Source organism: Petromyzon marinus, unplaced genomic scaffold (assembly GCF_048934315.1).
Source record: "Petromyzon marinus isolate PM22_M1 ecotype Great Lakes invasive population unplaced genomic scaffold, UKy_Petmar_22M1.pri1.0 PM_G_Scaffold_17, whole genome shotgun sequence".
Classification (NCBI taxonomy): domain Eukaryota; kingdom Metazoa; phylum Chordata; class Hyperoartia; order Petromyzontiformes; family Petromyzontidae; genus Petromyzon; species Petromyzon marinus.
This window is the reverse complement of record NW_027422728.1, coordinates 207,657-221,754: the sequence shown is the minus strand read 5'-3', so window position 1 is coordinate 221,754 and position 14,098 is coordinate 207,657.

Sequence of the window (14,098 nt, the reverse complement as noted above, 5' to 3'; positions counted from 1 at the left end):
ACTCATTCACACAATTACTCACCCACTCACTCACCCACTCACTCACTTACCCACTCACTCACACACCCACTCACCCATTCACTCACCTACCCACTCACTCACACACTCACTCACTCATTCACCCACTTACCCACACATTCACACACCCACCCACTCACTCACCCATTCACCCACTTACCCATCCAATCACTCAGTTACCCACCCACTCATTCACATAATTACTCACCCACTCACTCACACACCCACTCACTCACCCACTCATTCACACACCCACTCACTCACCCACTCATTCACAATTACTCACACACTCACCCTCTCAGCCAATCAGCCACCCCCTCACTCACCCTCTCAGCCAATCAGCCACCCCCTCACTCACACACTCACCCAATCAACCACCCCCTCACTCACCCTCTCAGCCAATCAGCCACCCCCTCACTCAACCTCTCAGCCAATTAGCCACCCTCACTCACCCACTCAGCCAATTAGCCACCCCCTCACTCAACCTATCAGCCAATTAGCCACCTTCTCACTCACCCAGTCGTCCAGCTGACTCCACCAAACGCTTGGCTACGTACTGTGCGATGTCAACATCTCCATATATATACAACATACATATAACATACATACAGCATACATACAACACACATACAACACACGTATAACATACATATAACATACAACACACAGACAGCAAAGCCGCGTCCACAAACTACACGCCAACATCATCATCATTATTAGTGCGCTTGGTGCAAATCGAGAAAGTTGAGACATGGCTCCTCCTCCTCCTGCTGCTGAGAAGAGAGGCTGTTGGTGGTGGAGGAGGAGGAGACGAGCGTGGGGCACCCCACCCCCTCCTGCTGCTGCTGCTCCCTGCCCGGCACCTTCACCACCACCTTCACCACCTTCACCACCACCACCTTCACCACCACCATCACCATCACCACCTCCACCACCTTCACCACCACCTACACCACCACCGCCACTGCTGCTGCTGCTGGAGTGAGCGATGCGCTGGGGAGGCCTCCTCTGTGTGCTGGGTCTCTGGGGAGGCCTCCTCTGTGTGCTGGGTCTCTGGGGAGGCCTTCTCTGTGTGCTGGGTCTCTGGGGAGGCCTCCTCTGTGTGCTGGGTCTCGGCGTCAACTCGCTGCCCACTTTGTGTCTTCTCGCACGCACGAGAACGCCTCTCCATCCCCGCCAAGGTCAGCGAGTGTGAGAGAGTGTGTCACAGAGTGTTAATGAGTGTGAGAGAGTGTGTCACAGAGTGTTAATGAGTGTGAGTGTGTCACAGAGTGTTAATGAGTGTGAGAGAGAGTGTCACAGAGTGTTAATTAGTGTGAGAGAGTGTGACAGAGTGTTAATGAGTGTGAGAGCGTGTCACAGAGTGTGAGAGAGGGTGACAGAGTGTGACAGAGTGTTAATGAGTGTGAGAGAGTGTGTCACAGAGTGTCAATGAGTGTGAGAGAGTGTCACAGAGTGTTAATGAGTGTGAGAGTGTTTCACAGAGTGTTAATGAGTGTGAGAGAGTCACAGAGTGGTAACGAGTGTGAGAGAGTGTGACAGAGTGTTAATGAGTGTGAGAGAGTGTGACAGAGTGTTAATGAGTGTGAGAGAGTGTCACAGTGTTAATGAGTGTGAGAGAGTGTTAATGAGTGTCAGAGAGTGTCACAGAGTGAGTGTACTAGTGTGTGTGTGTCTGTGTGTCCGTGTGAGTGTACTAAGAGGTTGGGCCTTACCATCAGCCCCACCAAAACTAAGCACCTGCCTGGGTATTTTGTACTATCGGACACTCCACCCCCACAACTCCCAATCAGTGATGGGGCAGTTGTGGATAGAGTGGAGAGTTTCCCATACCTGGGCAGTGTGCTTATGACCGGCTCCAGTTTAACAGCAGAGGTCTCACTCCGAATCAGTCGAGCGGCAATATATTTTCATCGGTTGCGTAACGCTGTGTGGAAGCTTCCTGGTCTGTCGCTCAGCACGAAGCTTCAGGTCTTCTCGGCCATGGTCATTCCCTCCCTTCTCTACGCTTGCGAAACGTGGACCCCCTTAATGGAACATCTTCGCCGGTTGAAACATTTAGGCTGGCCTGCCTACGATCCATCCTGGGTTTAACCAGGCTGGATTGTGTGAGGAGCTCACAAATCCTTGAAAGATCTGGGCAAGGTCCCATCGGTGAGCTCCTCCGGCGGGCAAGGATTCGTTGGCTGGGTCATGTAGCCCAGCCACCGGATCGAGTGGGCTAAACGGGCGAGGCACGGGCTAGAGAAGAGATGGAGTGATGTGGTACAGGAGGACGTGGAGCTGAGTGGACTTGCCGATGACCGGTACCAGCGGTGTCAAGATCGGCCTCTGTGGAGGAGGCTCGTGAAGGACGCTACTGGGCAGTTGGAGGCAGTCGCCCTCCAACAACAACGGAGGGCGTAGGGGCGACGCTCACAACAACGAGCGGAGCGCTGGGTGGATAAAGCACAGCAGGTTGGCACAGTAGGGGGCACAGGTGGTGCATCAGCCAGTCATCTCAGTCATCTTAGTCGACCCGTGGCATTTGGGTCTGCCCCGTGACCTCCTGCCAGCGGGCGTTCGACACTTCATGTGGCCTCAAGGTGCACATGGCCTGGCACAAGCGTCGTGGTGACGTCACCGCCACTTAGTGGCGAATGGCGATTGTTGTTGTGTACGTGTGTGTGTGTACGTGTATGTGTGTACGTGTGGGGAGCGGTAGTGTAGCGGTTAGCGCGCTGCGCTATGAACCTGGCGACCCGGGTTCGATTCCCGCTCACGGCCAACACCAGTGACGATTATCTGAACCGGTCCTGGGCCTCCCCTAGGTCGACTAAGCCTCAAATGTGTACCTGGTGCGCTTGATAAAAAACATTGCCACTGGGGAGACAAAGGCGGTCGGGCGTGGTGCTGGCCTCCCACCCCCTCGTGTACCGTTACCGGCCTTCATAGGTGCTCGCTAACAGCACTTGCCCCTACAGTCTGTTAAGGCTATATGGGGGATCTTTGTTTTTTGTGTGTGTATGTGTGTGTGTAAGACTAATTGTACGTGTGTACGTGTGTGTGTATGTGTGTGTGTGTAAGTGTACGTGTGTGTGTACGTGTATGTGTGTGTACGTGTGTGTACGTGTGTGTGTAAGTGTACGTGTGTGTGTACGTGTGTGTGTACGTGTGTGTACGTGTGTGTGTATACGCGTGTGTGTGTACGTGTGTGTACGTGTGTGTTTACGTGTGTGTGTGTGTACTACGTGGCCGGGAGTCAGAGCCATTCCCTGTACACCTTGGGGTGCGACAGGGATGTCCTCTGGCTCCCACATTATTTAACATCTATTTTGACCACGTAGTTCGTGAAGCCTCCAATAGCTGTACCAGGGGAATCTCCATATGGTACAGATATAATGGGAGGCTAATCGATGCCCGGGTGCGGTCAAGGGATGGCTCCCTATTGCTCAACCACGTTATGTATGCTGATGATTTGGTAATAGCTGCTCAGTCAGAGGAGGAGTTGGAGACGCTGCTGCTGAGACTGGAGCGTGCCACTAAGAGGTGGGGCCTTACCATCAGCCCCACCAAAACTAAGCACCTGCCTGGGTATTTTGTACCATCGGACACTCCGCCCCCACAACTCCCAATCGGTGATGGGGAGGTTGTGGAGAGAGTGAAGAGTTTCCCATACCTGGGCAGTGTGCTTATGACTGGCTCCAGTTTAACAGCAGAGGTCTCACTCCGAATCAGTCGAGCGGCAATATCTTTTCATCGGTTGCGTAACGCTGTGTGAAAGCTACCTGGTCTGTCGCTCCGCACTAAGCTTCAGGTCTTCTCGGCCACGGTCATTCCCTCCCTTCTCTACGCTTGCGAAACGTGGACCCCCCTAATGGAACATCTTCGCCGGTTAGAAACATTTAGGCTGGCTTGCCTACGATCCATCCTGGGTTTAACCAGACTGGATTGTGTGAGGAGCTCACAAATCCTTGAAAGATCTGGGCAGGGTCCCATCGGTGAGCTCCTCCGGCAGGCAAGGCTGCGATGGCTGGGTCATGTAGCCCGCATGCCCAGCCACCGCATGCCGAAACAGCTTTTGTTTGGCCGGATTGAGGGGGCTAAGCGGGCGCGGCACGGGCTAGAGAAGAGATGGAGTGATGTGGTACAGGAGGACGTGGAGCTGAGTGGACTTGCCGATGACTGGTACCAGCGGTGTCAAGATCGGCCTCTGTGGAGGAGGCTCGTGAAGGATGCTACTGGGCAGTTGGAGGCAGTCGCCCTCCAACAACAACGGAGGGTGGAGGAGCGACGCTCAGAACAACGAGCGGAGCGCCGGGTGGCTAAAGCACAGCAGGTTGGCACAGTAGGGGGCACAGGTGGTGCATCAGCCAGTCATCTCAGTCAGTCGACCCGTGGCACCTGGGTCTGCCCCGTGACCTCCTGCCAGCGGGCGTTCGATACTTCACGTGGCCTCAGGGTTCACATAGCCTGGCACAAGCGTCGTGGTGACGTCACCGCCACTTAGTGGCGAATGGCGGTTGTTGTTGTGTGTGTACGTGTGTGTATGTGTGTGTGTGTGTCACTTTGTGTGTTGTGTTGTGGGGAGCGGTGGTGCAGCGGTTGGCACGCCTCGCTATGAACCCGGCGACCCGGGTTCGATTCTCGCTCACGGCCAACACCGGCGACGATTATCTGAGCCGGTCCTGGGCCTCCCCTAGATAGACTCGGCCTCAAATGAGTACCCGGTGCGGTGTGTAAACATCGCCACTGGGGAGACAAAGGTGCCCGGGCGTGTTGCTGGCCACCCTCCCCCCCACGTGTGCCGTTCCAGCCTTCATAGGTGCTGCTCGCTAACACCACTTGTCTCAACGGGCTGTTAAGGCTATATGGGGATCTTTGTCTTTATTTGTGAATGTTGAACGTCTTTCGCACCGTTTGGAGCCAACCGTGCTCATCGAACGATCGGCGGAAGGACAACAAACTGAAACACGGGAAGCAGTTTTACTAAAAAATGAATTTGTCAATCTCGTGCATAGCTCCGGTGGCTTCCTGATATCAGAAGGAAGAGCTTTCCAGACGGCCGCAGGAGCGCTCCTGAAAGCGCGCGATGCGGTGACCGCCTTTGTTTTTAGGCATCTGCGCAACTCTCGAACGTCCAGTGAAAAAGAGCTTCGCGGCTCATCGGATTCCTCCGGCACGAACGCACATCCTGGCTCCGTTTGACGGTCAGCGCAAAGCCGCCGCCGCCGCTCGCGACGCCGCCCCAGAAGTTTCGGGCGGCGGTTTGCGGTCCCCGACGAGATCGGCATTTTGCGTGAAACAAGCCCGACCCTCCCGACGCCCTTTCGCGAGTCCCGTCGAGGGGTGTGCCCGGACAAGCCCCCAGGCAGTGGCACCGCGGCCGAGCTGGGGGGGGGCGGCGGGGGGGAGCGTCTTGCCGCCCTCGTCGCAGGGAGTACGAGGTTCGCCCCGGGTCCACGTTGCCGAGGGGCGGCGTTCGTCCACCGTTGGCCGCGGCGCGATCGGTCACGTGGTCGGCGTAGCGACACGGAGAGAGAGGGGGGGAGGCCCACACGTGCACGTGTGAGCCGCAACCCTCCCTCGTGGAATATTATTTCGTGATGCCACGTTGCACGGTGGTCAGTGGCCCACCTGGGTCGATGGCCCGTCTTCGTGGCACGTAGCAAGAGAGCGACGGGAAAATGGCCGTTATCTGAAACCTCACTTAGCGCACGTTTGGTTTTGCGGTGTCAAATGTTTCGGCGCGTTTTGAAATCGATTTCAAATTGGGGATCGCCGCCGGTGAGCTGGCGACGGGGGTAACGAGGCGCCCCCCCCCCCCCCCCGCGTGCAGGGGAGCAGCACAGGGAGGTGTCGTGCGTATGGGAGAGCCATCGCCTCGTGGCCTCGGAGCAGCGCTGCCATCACCTACGGCGGCCCGAGCCACTCAGTCAGGGCTGCAACACAGAGTGTGAGCTCCGGTAACTCCATTGCACTCACACCCCCATCACACTCACACCCCCGTCACACTCACACCCCCGTCACACTCACCCCATCACACTCACACCCCCATCACACTCACACCCCCATCACACTCACACCCCCATCACACTCACACCCCCATCACACTCACACTCCCATCACACTCACACCCCCATCACACTCACACCCCCATCACACTGACACCCCCATCACACTCACACCCCCGTCACACTGACGCCCCCATCACACTCACACCCCCATCACACTCACACCCCCATCACACTCACACCCCCATCACACTCACACCCCCATCACACTCACACCCCATCACACTCACACCCCCATCACACTCACACCTCCATCACACTCACACTGACACCCCCATCACACTCACACTCCCATCACACTCACACCCCATCGCATTGACACCCACTTCACACTCACACTCCCATCACACTCACACCCCCATCACACTCACACCCCCATCACACTCACACCCCCATCACACTCACACCCCCATCACACTCACACCCCCATCACACTCACACCCCCATCACACTCACACCCCCATCACACTCACACCCCCATCACACTCACACTACCATCACACTCACACCCCCATCACACTCACACCCCCATCACACTCAAACTGCAACACAAGCAATCATCATTATCATCGGGTGTGAAAACCAAGAATATTAATCCCTGCATCCACGAAAGCTTTAAATCGAAAAATAAAATGCGTTAAGATGTTCAAACACCAAAAATAGAAACCGAATACAATCTGCATTAACCACACGCACAGACACAGAGAGAGTGTTTGTGTTGAACATGTAAACAAAACACGCTCCGATCACATTCGCATTGTCTTTGAAACTGATTGGCCCACACCCTACACTTAGAGTCGTACCCCCAGAGCACATCAAGAGGACAAAAGTACAAAGACAAAGGGTCGCTATCGGAGCATTTACAGCTGGTAGTGAGCAACTACAACATGGGACCAATAGGTACCACGTGCTCTTTGCTTCCGTCGGTAAAGTCCCCGCGGGAATAAAATAAATTAAATCCGCGACGTCTTCTTTGGTTCTTTCGGTAAAGTCACCACGTAGAATGAGAATAAAATAATAAACTAACACAATAAAATACTCACGACGTTTCGGCCACAGCACAAGTGGCCTTCTTCGAAACGTCGTGAGAATTTTATCGTGTTATTTTATTATTTTATTCTCATTCTACGTGGTGACTTTACCGAAAGAACCAAAGGAGATGAATCCTTGCAGTCACGAAAGCTTTAAATCTAAATTTTAATCCGCGACGTTTATGGGCGCAACACGAAGCTGTACGTCACCAGGTGGAGACAACCACAGCAAGGAGACAGTTGCTGAGGTGGGCAGAAGGGCTGCCATGACAAGAGGCCATGTAGGTAAGAGAGGGGGGGAGGAGGAGCAAGGGGGGAGAGATAGAGAGAGGGGGGGGGGTGTAGGGTAAAGTGACGTAGTTAGAAATAAAATAAAATAAGTAACACAAATTTAAAAGAAATCAAAATTGTTTTTCTTTTATTTCTCCCCACGCGAGTTTGCCGAAAGAACGAAAGAGTGTGAAGTGGGCAGGAGAGGGAAATATTCACGCTCTGCGCGCGTGTCTTATTTGATCTGCGCCAGGGGGTTTATCTCCTGTCGCTGTGGTGGTAGATTCACTCCAGGCACACACTGGTGAGTGGCCGCACCTCGCAAGGCATTGTGGGTTGGGGTTTACACGGCATTCCCGCTTAGAGAGGCGTCCCTGCAACGCACGCTGATGTGAAGAAGCCATCTGTGCCGGCAGCCACCAGCAAAACGTCCGTCCCGTGTGGTCAAACGTCGCGTGCGGATCGCTCTCCCGCAAGAAGCACCCGGCGGTGCTGTCAAAGCCGTAATATGGCAACGCTTGCAGTTCGCCACGTGACGGCCGTTTTCATCGGCCGCGTCGGGTGGAGGAGGGTGTGCGGCACGACATTTTACTTACGCGGTGACCCAACTGGCCCCACCACCAAAGAAATCCATCGTGAACCATCCGTGCCGCTGGACCTCTTGCCCCCAAATTTCGATTTAAAGCTTTCGTGACTGCAAGGATTGATCTTCTTTGGTTCTTTCGGTAAGGTCACGTAGAGTGAGACTAAAATAATAAAATAACACAACGTTTCGTCGTGACGTTTCGTCGTGAGAATTTTATTGTTATTTTATTATTTTATTCTCATTCTACGTGACCTTACCGAAAGAACCAAAGAAGATGAACTCGTGCCCCCACTTAGGGCCTTCCTCTTCTCCTCTGGCCACGGCTCGCTTGCCGCCCTTCTCTCTGCGGAGGGCGGCTCCGAGATGATGTAAACTCCTGCGCCTGGTATGCAGGTCGGGTGTTAGATCCCGACCCTGACGCGGTCGTGTGAAATTCTTCCTCCAGCTCCTCCGGTTTTATCCCTCCACATGAAGAAACATGCGTTGAGACTTTGGGAGATTAATTTGGTGCTCCCGAATGTGCAAACGATGGGCCGCTTTGTCGAGCTGTCATTCGTGGCCAGTGTCACTTGTAACAAAAAATATAAGTGAATACATCAGTGGGCTTTGCCTGGTGAGATGGGGATGGTTTAGTTTCATTTGCATGCGATTGGGTCATTTGTTTTGCTGTTTGTTACTCTAACGTTTTTATCCGCCCCTGCTGGACATCTGTGAAAATTCACTCCGCAGCTCATCGGATTCCTCCAGTATAAATCATTATTCTGATTTCAACTATTTCAACGATCAACTTTTTATTTTATTTTACCAGGTAAGGCTCACTGAGCCGCATCGTAAGCTGCCTGGCAATCACAAATGACGATAGCCCAAGCGGAAGTGGCTCATTATTATCACCGCGTGGAAAATGTTCCGCGGTAGGCCGAGTGCTCTCCGAACGTGCGACGTCGATTACAAAATGCGGAGGGTGAAAAACCCGGAGGAACCCGGGGGGGAAATCGACGTCGAGAGAGACGCACGCCAACTCCCAAATACGCACGCAGTAGCAGGCGTCGGGGTCAGGATGGAACCCCACGACCTCCTGCGTAGCGGCCGAGGGCACGCAGGCGGTCCGCTCCTTCACGGCGGGGTAGGGGGGATGGGGTCAGGCGAAGTCGCCTTTGCCGGCACGTGACCCCCCCCGGGCAGAGGCCGCCGCGCCGACATCGGCGTGAGAACACATTCCTGCCGGAGGGAGCCGGTAGGGAACGTTGGGTTGAGTTTATAAGGGCACCACGGGGTGACCAGCCCCTCCCCAACCAGGCCCACCCCTCCCACCCTCACCCATCCCCTCCCTCCCTCCCCACCCAGCCCCTCCCCACCCCCTCCACCCAGCCCGTCCCCACCCTCCCCACCCTCCCCACCCCACCCTCCCCACCCTCCCCTCTCCACCCCTCCCATTTGTGGATGTACGACAGACGGACGGACACAACAACAATCTCCTGTGTGCCGCTGCTGCTGCCGGTGTAGTAACCACCAGGAGGTTCCTACCAGCGACAAACCCATTCCTGCGCCTCGGCCCCTGAATTCGTTCCCCACCCCCGGCTCTCGCGTGTGGCGCACGAGGACCTGCGGCGGAGGAGGGAAGCGCTGGCGGGCCGTGCAGCGACAACTCCCGAGCGGGGGCAGCCCCTGGCCGAGGCGGAGCCGCGAGGTGCCGGAGCGGCCGGTGGAGCGGCAGCGGCGTAACGAGCGCAGCAGTGACCAGCCGGGTGTGCCGGGACAGCTGGCACTGTGGTGCCCCACCCCACCCCCCACTCCACCCCCCACTCTACCCCCCACTCTACCCCACACTCCACCCTCCACTCTACCCCACACTCTACCCCACACTCTACCCCCCACTCTACCCCCTACCCCACCCCCCACTCCACCCCACACTCCACCCCCCACTCCACCCCCCACCCCCAACTCCACCCCCACTCCACCCCCTACCCCACCCCCCACTCTACCCCCCACTCTACCCCCCACTCCACCCCCCACTCTACCCCACACTCCACCCCCCACTCTACCCCCCACTCTACCCCCCACTCCACCCCCTACCCCACCCCCTACTCTACCCCCCATTCTACCCCCCACTCTACCCCCCACTCCACCCCCCACTCTACCCCCCACTCTACCCCCCACTCCACCCCCCACTCTACCCCCCACTCTACCCCACACTCCACCCCCCACTCTACCCCCCACTCTACCCCCCACTCCACCCCCTACCCCACCCCCTACTCTACCCCCCATTCTACCCCCCACTCTACCCCCCACTCCACCCCCCACTCTACCCCCCACTCCACCCACCACTCCACCCCCCACTCCACCCCCTACCCCACCCCCCACTCCACCCCCCACTCCACCCCCCACCCCACCCCCCACCTGACCCCCCACCCCACCCCCCACTCTACCCCCCACTCCACCCCCCACTCCACCCCCCACTCTACCCCCCACCCCACCCCCCACTTTACCCCCCACTCCACCCCCCACTCCACCCCCTACCCCACCCCCCACTCCACCCCCCACTCCACCCCCCACCCCCCACTCCACCCCCCACTCCACCCCCCACCCCACCCCCCACAACCCCACCCCAACCCCCCACCCCACCCTCCCACTCCACCCCCCACTCCACCCCCCCACTCCACCCCCCACCCCACCCCCCACTCCACCCACACAGTCTTAGAGGTCTACGCTCGAAGTGATAACGAGGAGACGCTCGTGGCCCGAAAGGAATTCCGTTCGGCGTGGATTATTGGTACAACCCTGGTGGTGGCCCGTGTCACTTATCGCTTGCGCGCCGTTCACGAAAGCTCTTTGTCCATTGTTTAACTATTCATTATTTGACAGCGCATTGAACTCGGTTGAACTAAAAAGACAGAAATACCCCGTCTAGCCTTTAGCCGACCGTTGGAGCAAGCGGCGTTAGCCAGCGGCACCTCGTGTTGTGAAGGCTGGCATCGGGCACGAGGTGGTAGGTAGCCAGCAAACCACGCACGTCCGCCTTTGTCTCCCCAGTGTTGATGTTTTGCACAACGCGCCAGGTACCCATTTGAACCCGAGTCAACCTGGGGGGGAGGCCCAGGGATGACCGGTTCAGACAATCGTCACGGTCGTTTGCCAGCGAGCGGGGATCTAGTTTAGAAAGTCACGGTTGTTTTTGCCCAGCCGTCGTGGGATTGTTGATTGTGTTTTAGGATTCTCACGCAGTGCGCCGCTGAAGATTCACTCTCTTCAGCTCGAAACGCAATCTAAGCGAAGAGGATGCGCGTTGAGCCAACACTTTGAGCCGTGCGGTTGTAACTTCCGACGAATAAAAAAAACTAATTTAATCGTGGACAACGCCTCTTTTTTAGTTTGTTTAACGGATGCCTTGTTAGATTGCGAGGAGTCTGCAGATTCAGGATGGTTCGGCATTAACCGTGCCCCTATGGCATATTTTGGCATCGTTTATTGCTCGACTTCTTTCCAGCACAGAGGCAGGGAAGCCGACAACCCAAGGGGCGCCCGCGAGGGAGAATATCGTGGGGCGAGTCGTTTGTGCGACACGCGCCTCATTGTCAAGTGAAGCTTCAGTTCAATATTCACTGTGTAATAGATGTAAAACACGTGATGGAGCATTAGCACGTGATACCATCAACAATATCAACTGCTCTCTCTATATATATTCTAATGCAAGGATGAGAACTTAAAAGATGTGAATCGCAAGTCCGACGTGTATTCATTTAAAACGTTTTAATTGGAATGGAACGATGAAACGTAGAACGATTGTTAAGTGAAATGAAGTTATAATAACAAAACAATTCCATTAAGAAAGTAATAGGACTCGTCAAAGCGCAAAAAAATCGCAACCTTTGCAATTTTGCTAATCGCATTGTTTCAAATTGCGATTGTTTGATTTTAAATCGATTTAATCGTTCAGGCCTAGTGCCTACCCGGGGACACTATACCACCCCCCCCCCCCCCCCCCCACGTGTGACCACCCCACGTGCGTGTATACAATAGAGTCGTGCCTGTCTCTTGCTATAGGGAATTATTAAAAAGATGGTAAACAAAACTGTGCTCGTGTATGTATGCATGCTGAACTTCCCAGTGCAAGAGTTCCTGCTGCTGCTGCTGTTGTAACCTAAGGGCAGTGGTTCTTGAACCTTTACTGTAGCCTTGCACCCACCCCCTTTGGCTCTGAAATCGTTAGACATGTGACGATGTTAATAACAACGTAGGGGGAGGGGGCTTGACCAAACAAAGTTCTTACTTACGTTGCCCCGTGGCTTCGTTTGAGTTTGACGATTTCACTTTAAAAAATCATCCGGCCATGTCTCGCACCCCCCAGGGGGTGCATGACCCACAGGTCAAGAACCACTGGTGTAGTGTGTAGCGTAGTGGATAGTGTAGAGGAGCATGGTAGTGTAGTGTACAGTAGGCTAGTGTACGTATTATTGGGTCTTTCAGGTCACGTTGATAGGTTCAAATAAAATAAAATAACTCATCTACGTGACTTTATGACGTCTTGCTTGTGATACGTCTTGCTTGAGATACGTCATGCTTGTGATACGTCTTGCTTGTGATACAACGTCTTGTGATACGTCTTGTGATACGTCTTGCTTGTGATACGACGTCTTGTGATACATCTTGCTTGTGATACGTCTTGTGATACGACGTCTTGTGATACGTCTTGCTTGTGATACGACGTCTTGTGATACGTCGTCTTGTGATACGGCGTCTTGCTTGAGGTACGATGCGCTTGCTCGAACTTGTCTGGGTCGGGATGAGTCACTGATTCCTCCCCTTCCTCACCACCATCCTCGTAGGCTATCAACTCCTCTCAGCAAGGCAAAGTGATGTTAAATTTTATTTTTTATATTTATTTATTTTAATTTATGTATGCATTTTAGTAATAAGTAGTGTCTAAATTATCTTATACAACCCCATTAATGTATAATATGCCATATAAAATATCATTTCTTTTACTCTGGAACGGATTAGTTCCATTCCCTTTATTTCTTATGGGAAAAATGCGTTTGGTATTCGTCATTTTGGGTATAAGTCCTCCTACCTTCTGAAACAAATTAACGACGTGTACCGAGGTGCCACTGTACTTCATATATTGAAACAATAGATATTAAAACATAAAGATATAAACAGGTAATATTAAAAGAAACATGGTTAATGGATGCATTCATACATTTTTACTGTACCTTCAACAGCCTATCGTTAACAGGGGAATGGACGGTAAGCTAATACATTGGGCTCTATGGAGGCACTACACTACCCTAATATACACTACACTACAATATACAGTACACTATACACTACAATATACACTACTCTATACACTTCAATATACACTACACTATACACTACACTATGCACTACACTATACATGACACTATACACTACACTACTCTATACACTACAATATACACTACAATATACACTACACTATACACCTCACCCAATCAGCCAAACAGCCACCTAAACAACAACAACCGCCATTCGCCACTAAGTGGCGGTGATGTCACCACGACGCTTGTGCCAGGCCATGTGCACCTTGAGGCCACGTGAAGTGTCGAACGCCCGCTGACAGGAGGTCACGGGGCAGACCCAGGTGCCACGGGTCGACTGACTAAGATGACTGGCTGATGCACCACCTGTGCCCCCTACTGTGCCAACCTGCTGTGCTTTAGCCACCCGGGGCTCCGCTCGCTGTTGTGAGCGTCGCTCCTCCGCCCTCCATTGTTGTTGGAGGGTGACTGCCTCCAACTGCCCAGTAGCGTCCTTCACGAGCCTCCTCCACAAAGACTTGACACCGCTGGTACCAGTCATCGGCAAGTCCACTCAGCTCGACGTCCTCCTGTACCACATCACTCCATCTCTTCTCTAGCCTGTCCCGCGCCCGTTTAGCCTCCTTGATCCGGCCGAACAAAAGGTGTATCGGCATGTGGTGGCTGTGCATGCGGTCTAAATGACCAAGCCAACGCAGCCTTGCCTGCCGGAGAAGCTCACCGATGGGACCTTGCCCAGATCTTTCAAAGATTTGTGAGCTCCTTACACAATCCAGCCTGGTTAAATCCAGGATGGATCGTAGGCAGGATAGCCTAAATGTTTCTAACCGGCGAAGATGTTCC